Source organism: Meleagris gallopavo, chromosome 2, assembly GCF_000146605.3.
Source record: "Meleagris gallopavo isolate NT-WF06-2002-E0010 breed Aviagen turkey brand Nicholas breeding stock chromosome 2, Turkey_5.1, whole genome shotgun sequence".
Taxonomy (NCBI): domain Eukaryota; kingdom Metazoa; phylum Chordata; class Aves; order Galliformes; family Phasianidae; genus Meleagris; species Meleagris gallopavo.
In genome coordinates, this window is record NC_015012.2 from 94,881,213 (window position 1) to 94,894,318 (window position 13,106).

The following is a 13,106-nucleotide window of genomic DNA, read 5'->3' on the forward strand; positions in this document are numbered from 1 at the left end:
AATATTACTTCACGAGCAACGTAAGATCTTGTTACACTTCATATTACCATGTCATATCATCACAAGATAAAATCTATACAGTCCAACATTACCACAGCTTCTGAACTGATGGCATATCTATTTCTTTTCTAGCAATTAATTATTTGATTCATTTGACTCATTGGGTTTCATGAATATTTAGCTTTGTTAAAAGTCATTTTTTTCCTTTTATTTTCATGACAATTACACATTTGACTTACTGTGGTCATATTCATCTGTCAGCATGTTCATATTTTTCTTTGCCTTTTCCACGCAATTTTGCAAGTCTTATATCCCTCTGTAAATTACATATGAACATACACAAAAAATATATTTGTATAAATAGGAAGTGTTGTAGCTTTCCTCTTTTCCCAAAACTTAACCATACTCTCACTCAATCTTTTAATTTTCTCATCAGCTTCTTAACCCCTGAAATCTTAAACATAATTTCGTCAGCTTCAGTGTTCCCTTAGATATTTTCCATATCTCTACCTAAAATCTGCCTTCTTGGCTTTCATATTATATGTTCTGGTCAAGAGATTAGAGATCTCACCACAGTTTTATAATTTTGAAACAAATGTGCTTCAATCTTATTAGGATATTCACATCAACACACTATTAAATAATACATCAAATATGGACCTTTTCCAACCATAGTGTGCATCTTTATCAACAGCAATAACTCCTCCCACAGTCAGTTGCTCTTTTCTTGAAAATGAGCAACATGTTTATTTACTGATAAAATTTATCAACACAAATATCAATTTGTTCTGAATTTCACTACTGTTATTTTATTAAAATTAATGTGTAAATCAAAATAAAAATGAGAAATAATTAAGCAAATTGTCTTGTTTTTATAGAACTACCCTTTGCAAACTTTCATTTTGGAGTGCAAATCCTATCACTTTAATTACACATCTATTATCAGGGGATATAAAAGTGTATATTAAATTAATGAAATGGATTACCTCAGTTACATAGTCGTTATTAACAGGAAGAGCTCCCAGTTTTCCTATTATGTACATCAGTAACTTTAATTGCATTAGACAGAGTTAGGAGAGATATTTTAGGAGATTTTTCAACAGCACAACAATTTCTGCTGGCTCCTTGCCTGCTGTAGTTCAATTTCTGAGGGTTCCCTTGTAAGTGCTAACTTATTATTTCTGTCAGTCATGCTTTAGCAAATGCTACCTCATTAAAACTACCCTAAAGTGGCTTCAGTTTTGAAAACTGTCTATTGATGTCTCCATGGGACAACTGGTGCTGGAGGGCTCTTTCTTGCATTTGGGTTATGAGATAAGAGTGTTATAGAGTACAAATTTGCAAAAGACCAGTTTTGGGGCCATCAGCAGTAAAAATGATGGACTGTGATGAGCTCATGCTTTGTAAGATAGGATACAAGTCTGCCATGATATTAAAAGTACAAAGCAAATTAGCTTTTAAATTATGATTTGCAAGCACTGATACACACGTGTAAAATCAATTAGCTGTCAGCTATTGGTTAATAGTCGCTTAGTGACCTGTTTTGCTCCTGCTGGGAGCTGGGAGCAGAGGTTTATAATGGGAAGGCACAGTGTTTCTTTCCTTTTAATAATGTATTACATGCTGAAAACACTTTATCAGAAGCTTGTGATAATATCACTGAAATAGGTAGTTCTTGGTGAGATCTTGCAGTGCTACATATGAGTTCTAGGTACTGTGCAAGGGTAAGGTGGCCAGGCCAGAAGGATCTCCCTGGGATCATTTCCGAGGACACTGAGGCAGATTCATTCCTCATGCCATTTTAGGAATATACTTGTCTCTAGTGTACATCTGCCTGCACACAAAGCAAATACAATTCCAGTGACCCTACTGATTTATTGAACTATGACAGAGAATGGCTGTAAATTTAAGAATGCCTCACTTAGAGTCAGAGGTAGGCAAGGTAAAATTCTCCACCAGCTAAGGCCTGAGGGAAGAACATGAACATAATGAAGAAATTGTTAGACTTTCTTATCCCAAAGGACACAAGAGTATCCTAGGAAACATGTATGCATTTAAAATACACAGAGAGAATCCATCCTCAACCCAAGTCCTGTAGGAAACTAGCAGTGTTTTCATGCAGTTACATCAGCAAGTGGAGATCCCACTAAGCAGTAAGACAAGTCTGTTGCCTCAATAAAGCTTTCAGTTATGCCCTTTGCAACTGTGTGAGCTTTGTCCCTAGACACTGATAACATACTTTGACCTTACACCAAGATCACAGCAGAAAGGAAGAATTAAAATGGGATGTGGCTTGAGAAATAAATAAATTATTCTAGATAAACTTCATACACCAAATCATACCCCAAATTGGAGAAGATATAAAAATGTATTACCTATCTACTGTTCATTTTTATTTAGCTAAGTGTTTACATGGCCTTGTTTCCATTGCATTTCAGTTAGTTACAAGAATTAGTTTGGCCTCACAACCTCATTATTTAAATCATGTCTAAATGGAAAACTTGAAATTAAAGCTCAGTTCCACAAAGCACCTAACATATCTACTTTATGAGATGGGGAGGATTTAAGTGCTGAAGCTGAGAACTACAGAAATGCCAACTCATCAGAAACATAAGCCTCCCAATAGTCTAGTTCCTCAATGTATTTTTTTAACATTCTTTAAATAACTAAAACAGAAAAGACCTGTTGTAGACTACATAAATGCCCTGAAAACCTACATATAAACCCATGTATATACATTTGATATGTGTATATAGACATCTACCTACTTACATATATACATTTATAGAAAGATGTATTGAATGTGAAGATATACTTCATGTTTTTTTTCAAACAATGTCATATGAGAACAAATAAAGCCCACAGCAGCAGGACCTATAGACATAATCCTCTCAGTCTTTATATCTATCTTTATAATATGTAGTCTTTGTTACAAATATAGCTGGATGAGATCTCGGAGCAGGGGTCAAGTGCTGACCCATTTAGGAAGATGTCAGGATGCTGTGATTTAAATAGTGAGGAAGGTTTAACATTGCAGAGTGCACATGGGTGATGGGTGATGTTATGTGTGCAAGACTGGCCTGCCAAAGAGGAAGAGTTGAGCTGGGGAGAAGGATGACAGGACACAGAAACTGTGCTAAGGAGCTGCCCCAAGATGTAAGAACGGTGGGAGAGCTCTGACTACAAACAGATGAAGGAAGATAAATGAGCACAAGCACACAGACTAAGAAAGATGTGAACAGACTGCATGGGGGAGAGGGAGAAGGATGAGTGGGCTGAGTGGTGCCAGCAAAGTTGGATGTCCTGGTAATGTACCACAGCACAGGGTGACAAAACTTATCAGAATCTGCCTGGAGGATGAGAATCTCAGATGTGCCAGTAACAGTGAGGATACTAGGATTCAATACATCTGTGGGTAAAAACTGCTTTCTAAGATAACCTTGCACTGAGATCCTTTGTTAGCAGTGCTCATAATCAGTGCCAAACTAAGACCCACAAGGTTTTGCAGAATCACAGAATGGCCAGGATTGGAAGGGACCTCAAGGATCATGAATCTCCAACCTCCCTGCCACATGCAGGGCCACCAACCTCCACATTTAATGCTAGACCAGGCTGCCCAGGGCCCCATCCAACCTGGCCTTGAACACCTCCAGGGATGGGGCATCCACAACATCTCTGGGCAGCCTGTTCCAACACCTCACCACTCTCTCTGTAAAGAATTTCCCCCTGACATCCAACCTAAATCTCCCCTCCCTCAATTGAAAACCATTTCCCCTTGTTCTGCTGTTATCTACCCTTTCAAAGAGTTGATTCCCCTCCTGTTTGTAGGCTCCCTTTAGGTACTAAAAGGCTGCAATGAGGTCACCCTGAAGCGTTTTTTTCTCCAGGCTGAACAAGCCCAGCTCCCTCAGCCTGTCTTCATAGGGGAGGTGCTCCAGTCCCCTGATGTCTTTGTGGCCCTTGGATCATCTTCATGGCCTTCGTGCCATATTTGGCAGATAATTAAAGGATTCCCTGCAGTCAACCTTGTCTTTTTTTTTTTTCCCTTTCTCCTCCCCCAGGAATTTTGGAAACCAGAAGAAACTTTTCAAGACTGTATTTTAGTATCCTAAAACTTCATTTTCTTGTTGTTTTCCTGTCCCCTTCCTAGTAATTTGCAGTGATGTTTAAAATAAATTAGGAGGTGACTGCTTCCAGGGATAAGAGGTGTTGCCATTGCCAGAAATGATAGCAAGCAGACACATCAAGTTTGCTCAGAAAGGGAGATCTTCAATGTAAAATAGCGTGTGTTTTTCAAGTGCCACTTTTAGCCAACACCGAAGTAATACTAACTCTTTTTCCTGAGGCTTATGACATTTGGCAGAAGTGACATGTCTCTGCTGAGCTCTATCACAGTTTTTGATAATGTCTGTATTTGAGTTCTTAAGCTGAAGACAATGTACATACAAGCATTTGGGTTAAGTGATTGAACTTACTGACAGCTGCTCAAGCTTACATTGAAGTCAGTGGCTGAACTTCCACTGGTGGATCCCAAGCCTGGCCCATCCTCTGCCTTGAAAATAAATACTATGCCACTAGACAGCTGTCTTCTAAAAATTCAGGTGACTTAATGAATACTCCCTATTATGAAATGTTTTTGCTCAGTGTAATTAACTGAACTGGAAGAGCATTGTTTGTCAGGGCCAAGGCTGTGCCAGGGTGCTTGTTAACAATAACGAGGTAAGGGGACCTATCACAAGTCAGTGTGTGGATTGTCGGTAGGAGCCTGGCTTCTTGCTGGAAGAACAGCCCAAATATTACTGCCACTCATTTGATATTATCCTTGTGCACAGTACACTGTGGTTTGAATATTTATGACTTATACTGTGTCCAATCTAAAGGCAAATGACAAAGTTAAAAAAGTAGTTTTCATCATCAGAGCCAACATTCTGTCCTGTCTGTCACCAGTATCCTGGCAAGTGGTAGGTAGAAGGTCTGGAACACTTACAGTCAAAAGCACAAGACATTTCTCTACTATCCATTACTTTGCACATGTTAAAGTGTCCAAGGTTAGAGGTGAATTACAACTAAGTACGTAATTGCTTCCGCATTTGCTTATACTCTCAGCTCTTCTATTCACCACTTTGGATTATGAAATATTCTACAGAAAACTCAATTCATTTTTATAATGCAGTTAGAAAACAAGGAGACCAATGTTCAGTGCAGTCAAAGGCCAGGATGGATTTACAGATAAGTATTTCCTACATTAATGCTTTCATAGACTTTTTCTCCCTGCTCATTTGGGTAGATAGATGCTTGCAGAGCTTTGCATTACTTATCAGAAACGATAGATATGTGTTGAGATCTATACTCATTCTGAGACTTACAATATCATTTGATCATTTGTAGGTTAAAAATATATCCACTGGGTTGTAGCAGTTTATTTCACTGCAGTAAGCTCAGCAATGTTTGCCTACACCAAGATATTAGACAAATTTACCAGGCTTTTCTTTTTAGCTAATGCTAAAGGCAAAAATATTTTGGAAAACTAGAGTTATGTGCAGGAAACCACTTATCACAAATGAGCCTGGGATGGTGCTTCTAGCTGCACTTTTAAAATCCATGATCTACTGGAAACAACCCCATAAAGGGGCATAGCAAATTGCATCTCCCTACTCTTGCCTTCCTGACATGCTCTTTATTTGACAGTGACTGAACTCATGAGTCAGTCCATTGTTTGTCAGATCAGAATATGGACTACTGCTGTCAATAATATTCAAAATTCCTGTAAATTTGTCCCTTTTCTTACCTCTGCTGGCAATAAAATGAAACAGGTTGATAATTACACCCACGTGGCTTCACTCTTCGCTCTCTCTCATGCATGCGCACACTCAAATGCAAACATTGTTTTGGTTGATGATTGCTCTGAACAAGACTGTACAGTCAAAGTGGCTTTGCAAATGCATTTCCCTAAAACAATCTGATGTGTTTGGGTTCTTATCTTGACACAGCAACAGTATTGAGAAGAGAATACTGGGGGCCAAACCAAGCTAAATTAGGAAATGTCCTTTTGTGAAAAAAAGCATGCACAGTGGTAATCACATTCTCATCTGACTGCGAAGGGCTACTTGACAATGTGGCCCAAGAGTTAAAGAGCTTATTTTCTAAATCCCTTCATCCTTTCTAGAACCATGAGACATTGACAGCTAGTCACTTAACTCTGTCCAGCCACAGCTGCGTGGGTTTTGCATAATTAATTATTTATACCAAGGCAGACACAGTAATTAACTTCCAGATGAATATGATATTCTGATCAGAAATGCTTTGCATTTCAGCCATCCCTCAAGCAAGTAACTGTCAAAGCCGGACTGTTTGACAGAGTGGGCCCTGCCAAAATCCCTCCCAGACATCTGTTCCAAAACAAAAAGAACAGATTCTCAAAGCAGTGCATACAGACGTTGCCTCGTTTCAGCAGGCAAAGAATAACCAATTCACAAATTCTGGCTAATTTTGTCTGATTTCAAGACAGTATGCTGAACCTTATAAAAAGCCAGAACCTGGTTCTTCAGTCCCAGGCACTGGTGCAAATGGAGTATTGCCTCAGTGAAATCAATGGTCTGCACTGATGTAAGGCAGGTGCAGGTCAGGAGTGAAGCCCAGGGGATTTGATCTGAGGAGGGATTGAAGACAGCAGGCAATTTTTTGATTTCCTTTGTTTGGTGAGCAGAAATGAGCAGTAATCATCAGCATTACAATAATACGGAATCGTTTGCTTGCTGTTACTGCTGTCTGCAACATCATAGTAATTCACTGAAAGAAGAATTTTACACGAAGCAGCTTTTTTCCCTATTTTAGCAGAATTTTGCATTAATCGCTAAAGATTGTGGTTAAACATTCAAAAACAAAGATAGGGAAGAAAGGACCTAGGGAATGCACACACCACAGCTAGAGCTGACTGCAGATTGCATTTTGTTGTTATGACTTCTAATGTAGCACTCCTATAAACACAGTGCTATCATGCTGTTTGCTGCCTGCAGTGGAAGACATGATGCTAATTGCAAGGGAGAGGTTATAGCATAGTAGAGAGATGCTCCTCTGATGGATGGCAAACCTGTTTTATTTGTGCTCAGAAACCATGAGGATAGCTGCTATTTTGGCACATCTGGCTGCTGGGCTGGGGGCAAGGCTGAGCACCTCAGGATCCCATCTGCGGTGTGAGGGATGCTCTGATGTATGGGAAAGGACAGACAGTGGCCAGCCAGCCTCCAGCTGGAGAAATCCTGGAGGACAGGCATTCCTCCTCAAGTGGTCCAGATATCTTTTCAGATGGCGTTGGCATCTGTCTGACCTTCTTTGATCAGCAAGTTAAACTTGCTAGGAAAAAAAAAAAAAAAGACTTTTCCTGCTCTTGGGTCAATTTTCTGCTGTTTTATCTCATTGGATCAATTTACCATGGGCTGTGGTTAGTGCCAAAACAAGGGAAACTGGGAGGACAAAGAGGGGCATTTGTCAGATTGGCTCAGCCTTCTTAATAAGCTGTGCACCCTAGGAGAATTTAAAGCAGGCACAAATGGCCAGACTTCAAAGAAGAAAGGACAGAAGGACTCTCCTGGGATGCAGGAGAGACTGCCGAATTTGTTTCAAACCAGAAAGTCCTTGAGAGCTGCTTGACCTAAAGCAAACCTGGAGAAAAGGAGTCAGTCTGCAGGGAGCACAGAGCATGAGCAAATATATTTTTAAGCCATTACATGAATTTGTCCAAACAAGATTTAAAAAGTTTTACCTATTTCGCAATTGTTTCAGTAACGTTATAAAAAGCCCTGGTAATGCTTTTGTGTGCTGTTTCAAGCTGGGGTACAGAAACACCAAACCAGAAACACTCAAGGTGTGTCCACTCTGATCTCAGCTCTGATCACAACCTGCAAGCAGTTATGCGAACGCTTCACTTTTTAAGCTATGTCTTTGCCAGAATATCAATTAAAACATTTGTATATGCCTATAGGTACCTAGAATTTTTTCGTTTTAGGTCACCATGGATGCCTAAATGACCTTGCAGCAAATCATGAAGACAGACTGAGACCCTGTGAGCAGATTCTATCACAACTGATCAGTGATGTGAATTTCTCCTGCTCTGAAGTGTGCAGCTCTAGTAACCTGGTTACATCGTAACATGGGTTTTATTCAATATAACACTTCCTATGTTCTTATATGATCTTAAAAAAAAAAAAAAAGAGTTAAAGGATCAATCATTTTTATTATAACAATTCTTAAGTTTCTGTAATAGTAAAAGCCCATGATTTCAACAAAAAATGTGCTCAAAGTTGTAAAGCAGAAATATTGTAAATTGATTTCAACACAGTATTGCTACTTCTCTCATACAAACAAGGCCAGGGTAGCAGAAAGCTAGACATTTCATCCTTGGCATTTCTTGTTTGTAACACTTTTAGTTAGCATTGTCAACAAGCCTAAAATTTATAGTAACTGTGGAGAATTTTTTGTCAAAGTTCAACTCTGCACTTTTCTGCTCTCCACCTATGAAACAGTATGGTGTGATTTAGAGAAAGACATTTTTATCATATAATCAGGAACACAACAGATTCCCCCCTGCTCTCGCACTTCTTAATATAGTAATTCAAGCTAAATAAATAAATAAATAAAATAAATAAAAATTACATTTAGCATTCTGCTGTTTGTACCAGTTAGACATAAACCCTTCATTGTGGTCTAAAAGAATAAAGGAACAAAACTAGTGATGAAGTCATCAGTGTTTTTATTAGCCACTTCTCAGAGATACCTCTACTTTGTGCCTGCGCACCTAAAAGAGGCCCTCTTCCCATACAATATGCCATTAAAATGACAGCCTGCGTAAATAACGTTATTGCCATCACAGGCTTAAGAGTGACCAACAACTCAGTGAACCCATGGCCTCTGAAAACCTGCCTGGTTTCACAACTAGAGTCTGTGGTGATTTGTTTGGAGAGATCTGTAGTGTCCAGTGGCAACAAGTACAAAATTTCCACCTAGCTCCCCAAAAATCTACTGCTGCCTCCCCATCTCTTCATGTACTCAGTGCATGCTTTTATCCTCCTGCAACCGCTGCCATATATGCAATAAACATGGCAGGAAGGAACCACACGGGGATTCTGAAGTCTAAGTAATTTTCCACACTATTCATTGACTGCAAAACACAAATGTGAGTATCCTGTTCTGTGTAGTTCATCTATCCAAACATAATGAGGAGGCTCAAGGTACTCCACAACATATCACTAAGTAAATTAATTTATAGTACGAGCCTCAACTTCTAATCCATTGCCATCCTTACCACAAAGAATCACCTAGTGAAGACACACTTTAAATTTTAGTGCCTAGCTCAGATTTTTACCATTTGCAAAGACAAAATCCAAACCACTATTATAAAGCACAACAAATACAGTTGTATTTCCATTATGTATTCTCAAATTACCTTCAATAACTAATTTTTTTGAAAAGCCAGATGCCAAACTAATCATCTTGTTTCCACTGTCAGTCTTGTTCATTCAGAGCTAACTTTTTATTGGGCCCCATGCCCAGAATGCTTCCTGAGGGGGTTTACTGGTAAAGAAAACAATTTTTTTTTCAGATTTCATAATCTGTATTTTATTTGAAAAGGAAGCATTTGGCCATAAAAATAATTTTTTCTACATTTCTTTGCAGCCTTTATGAACGTAGCCAATTTTATTCTAACAAGAACACTGAAAGGAAAGAGTGAACTGGACCCACAATTTTCCCAATAGATGTGCCAGCACTGTCCCTCTTTCCACAAACCATTGCAGAAAGGAAGATCAGGCTCCTAGCTTGAAACTGTTAAGTATTTTTCATAACCTGATTTCAAAGATTGAAATTCTTCTATTTAGTGAAGAAGTATTTGAAATCCCAGTACTGAGTCAATATATGTTTTGGCTGCTTCTATTTTTGGTACAGAAGAATCAAAAAATGTATGCTTTTGTAACAATATATTGTTCCAAATTCTGTTACTGCAAGAAAATTCATGTAACTAACATGTTAGTGATATTTGGAAATGTGTTTTCAACTGAATATTTTTTTCTACCAGAAAAAAGAGCGAAGTCATGTAAAACAGGAGATGGGTTTGATTTTCTGACTGTTTTTAAAGTTTCAGAACAGTGATTCAGTGTGCTGGCCAGGGGAGCTGAGGCAGTTGCAAAGAGAGGTTAGAATGGTGCACCAGTATGCCAGTCTTCTGTTTTATTAGGCATTTTGGTTGGTGTTCTTTTCGTGTCTTTTTGTTTATTCGTTTTTGTTTGCTTGCTGGTTTTGTTTTTGGAAGGGGGGTTGTTTGTGTAACAGTAATTACGCTACCTTTATTAACACCCATCAGTTCAAATGCCTTTTTTTCTGGCATTCTATTCCACCCAGGCTGAGTCAGCAATTTCAGAAGCAATATCTCCTGCAAATCACTCTGCAAATAGCTGCTGTGCATGCAGCCAGAGCTGACAGGTCAATTAAGTATATGAGAGAGGAAGGCAAGAAGCATCTTTAAATCCCATCAACACCAGTACAATGCCAGTGATGCACCAAAGGAGTACATGTGAGGGGAGCATCATGGTCTAAATGACCAGCATGTGGCACAGAAGGAAACAGCATTTCTGCCGCAGCACAAGCAACGTATACACAATATGATCAAAGAAAGAAGAAATGGATGATGGTGACAGACCAGTCCCTGTCAGCCAACAACTGCAGAAATTAGTGGTGTCTGCCAGGTGATTTCCAGCATATTGAATGTGTCGAATACACCCCTTTTCTCAAAGTAGACACACTGCAGAATCAAATCTTTGCAGAAGAGAACAGTGCCAACTCGACTTCATCCAAGGCGTCTCTCTTAAATATGGAGAGATGATTTGCAGTTTTCCCCTGTGGAATAAGAAGGCACATAAGAGGACAATTAAGAGTGAAAACTCAGCAGGGTTGCTGCATGTGAGTATGCACAGCATGCTCCCCCATTGCTTCTGGACTGGCACTAGCCCATCACATGCCTGGAAATGAAGCATTCTGGAGCTTTTATTAAGATTCATGGGAAAGGCAGGCCCCAAACCCACAGACAGCACCAGCATGAAGCATCTCAGCCTTCTCTCTCCCATAAGCACTGCCAACACATCTGGCTCAGACTCTAGAGGGGAATGAAGAAGCTGGGAGGGAGTATAAAGTGAATCTGTCAGCATTTGCTTGCATGACAATCTGCCATGTAGAATTCGTGCCATACACAATACAATGCTCTCAAGCTCTGATCCCCTGCTACACCCTGGCTGTAGGCTAGTGCACTTACATTTCTCCTATACATGCCAGCAGTACATGCAAGAAGGACTGCAGACCTAAGCACAGAGCTTCACAAAGGGCAGTGATCCCCACATGGGGAGGAGATGACTTCTTTTATCCCTTTTGTGCTGTTTTGTCTGACTCATGGCAGCCTTAAGACCCATCTCTCTAGAGAAACTTCTGAACATTCAGTCTCTCACCATTTTGAAACCTGGGGTTTTTGAGATTTTGCTCCCTCCTTCTGTTTGTTTGACAATTTGATTAATTATTTGTTGCTTATACGATAATGTGCATCTGTGCATGCAGCTGTATGTGTATATTATATTTAATACTCGATTATTTATGTGTATCAACTCCAGGTATGCGTACAAATACAGGCTGCTTTCTGATAAGCTGAACTCCAAGGGAGTATGATTTTCCCTTTTCTTGTATCTTTGCATGGGGTTTTTTATGCAGCAGGATACAGCTGAATTTCACTGCCTGGAGGTGCAAATTGTATACAAAAGTTGGTATTTTAAGAGCCAAAATGGGTTTATAAACTCCAGCAAGTAGAAAAGATATCCCATCCCATTCTTTCTTCCTGCAGGACTTACAGCAGATTGAACTCGCTGCAGCCACCTAAACAAAACACTTAGACCTGAGAAGCAGAGCCAAGTACGTAGTATCATAGAATCATTAAGGTTGGAAACACTAGTAAGATCATCCAGTCCAACCATCAGTCCATGTCTGTGGCTGTTCTAGACCATGCCCCTCAGTGCAACATCTAATGTTTTCTTGATCACCTTTGGGTATGGGTGACTCCATTATTTCCACAGGCAGCCCGTTCCAATTCCTCACCACTCTTTCAGAGAAGAAATTTTTCCCAGTATTCAAACTAAACCTCCCCCTGGTGCAACTTAAGACCATTCTCCCTTGTCCTATTGTTGTTACCTGGGAGAAGAGGCTGACCTGCATCTCACTATGACCTCATTTCAGGCAGTTGTAGAAAGCAATAAGGTATCCTCTGAGTCTCCTCTTCTTCAGACCAAACAATCCCAGATCTTTACGCCATTCCCCATAAGACTTGTGTTCCAGACCCTCCACAGCTTCATTGCTGTTCTCTGGACATGCTCCATGGCACTGATGTCTTTCTTGTAGTGAGGCATCCAAAACTGAGCATGATGCTCAAGTTATGGTCTCACCAGAACTGAGTATAGAGTACCCCTGCTGCTTTGCTGGGTGAGTGGAGAGCAGGAAGAACTCCTATATATAGAAGAATCTGTGATTCCACACATTTCCACTTGTTCTTCACAAATCTGGATCCTTAGTCCTATAAAAGGACTTCATTTGCTACAATTTTGTCAGGTAATCTTGGCACCTAAGGGCTTCTGCTATCCATTAAATGTAATGCTTTCTTGATTCATAGGAGACACAAAAACATGAAATTCTGATTGGGAAGATGAGAAGGGCCTGAAAACCAGGCCTGAAGGTGCTGGTTTCCTTGTCATACCTTGACTAGGCTGCCACTTGTGCTCTCCATGCTGTCACTCTCTGGTCATTCCAGGGAATGGCCTTACGTCCTAATCCACATGCAAGCACGGCACATGACCACAGGCACACCTCAGCATGCCCATCAACCAAGAACAAGGGCCGAGGGGGCTTGTGATCTGAGCAAGGGTGTTCCTACTATCCTGTATGCAGTTTGGTGGGGCTGGGCAGCAGGTTTATTTCTTCAGTCATCCAAATCTTGGCTGAATTTATGTTATGTAAGAAACAATAAGGTTTTGATAAGGATAACATGTCTGGTTTTTGTTTTTGTTTCTTTCTTTTTCTTTTTT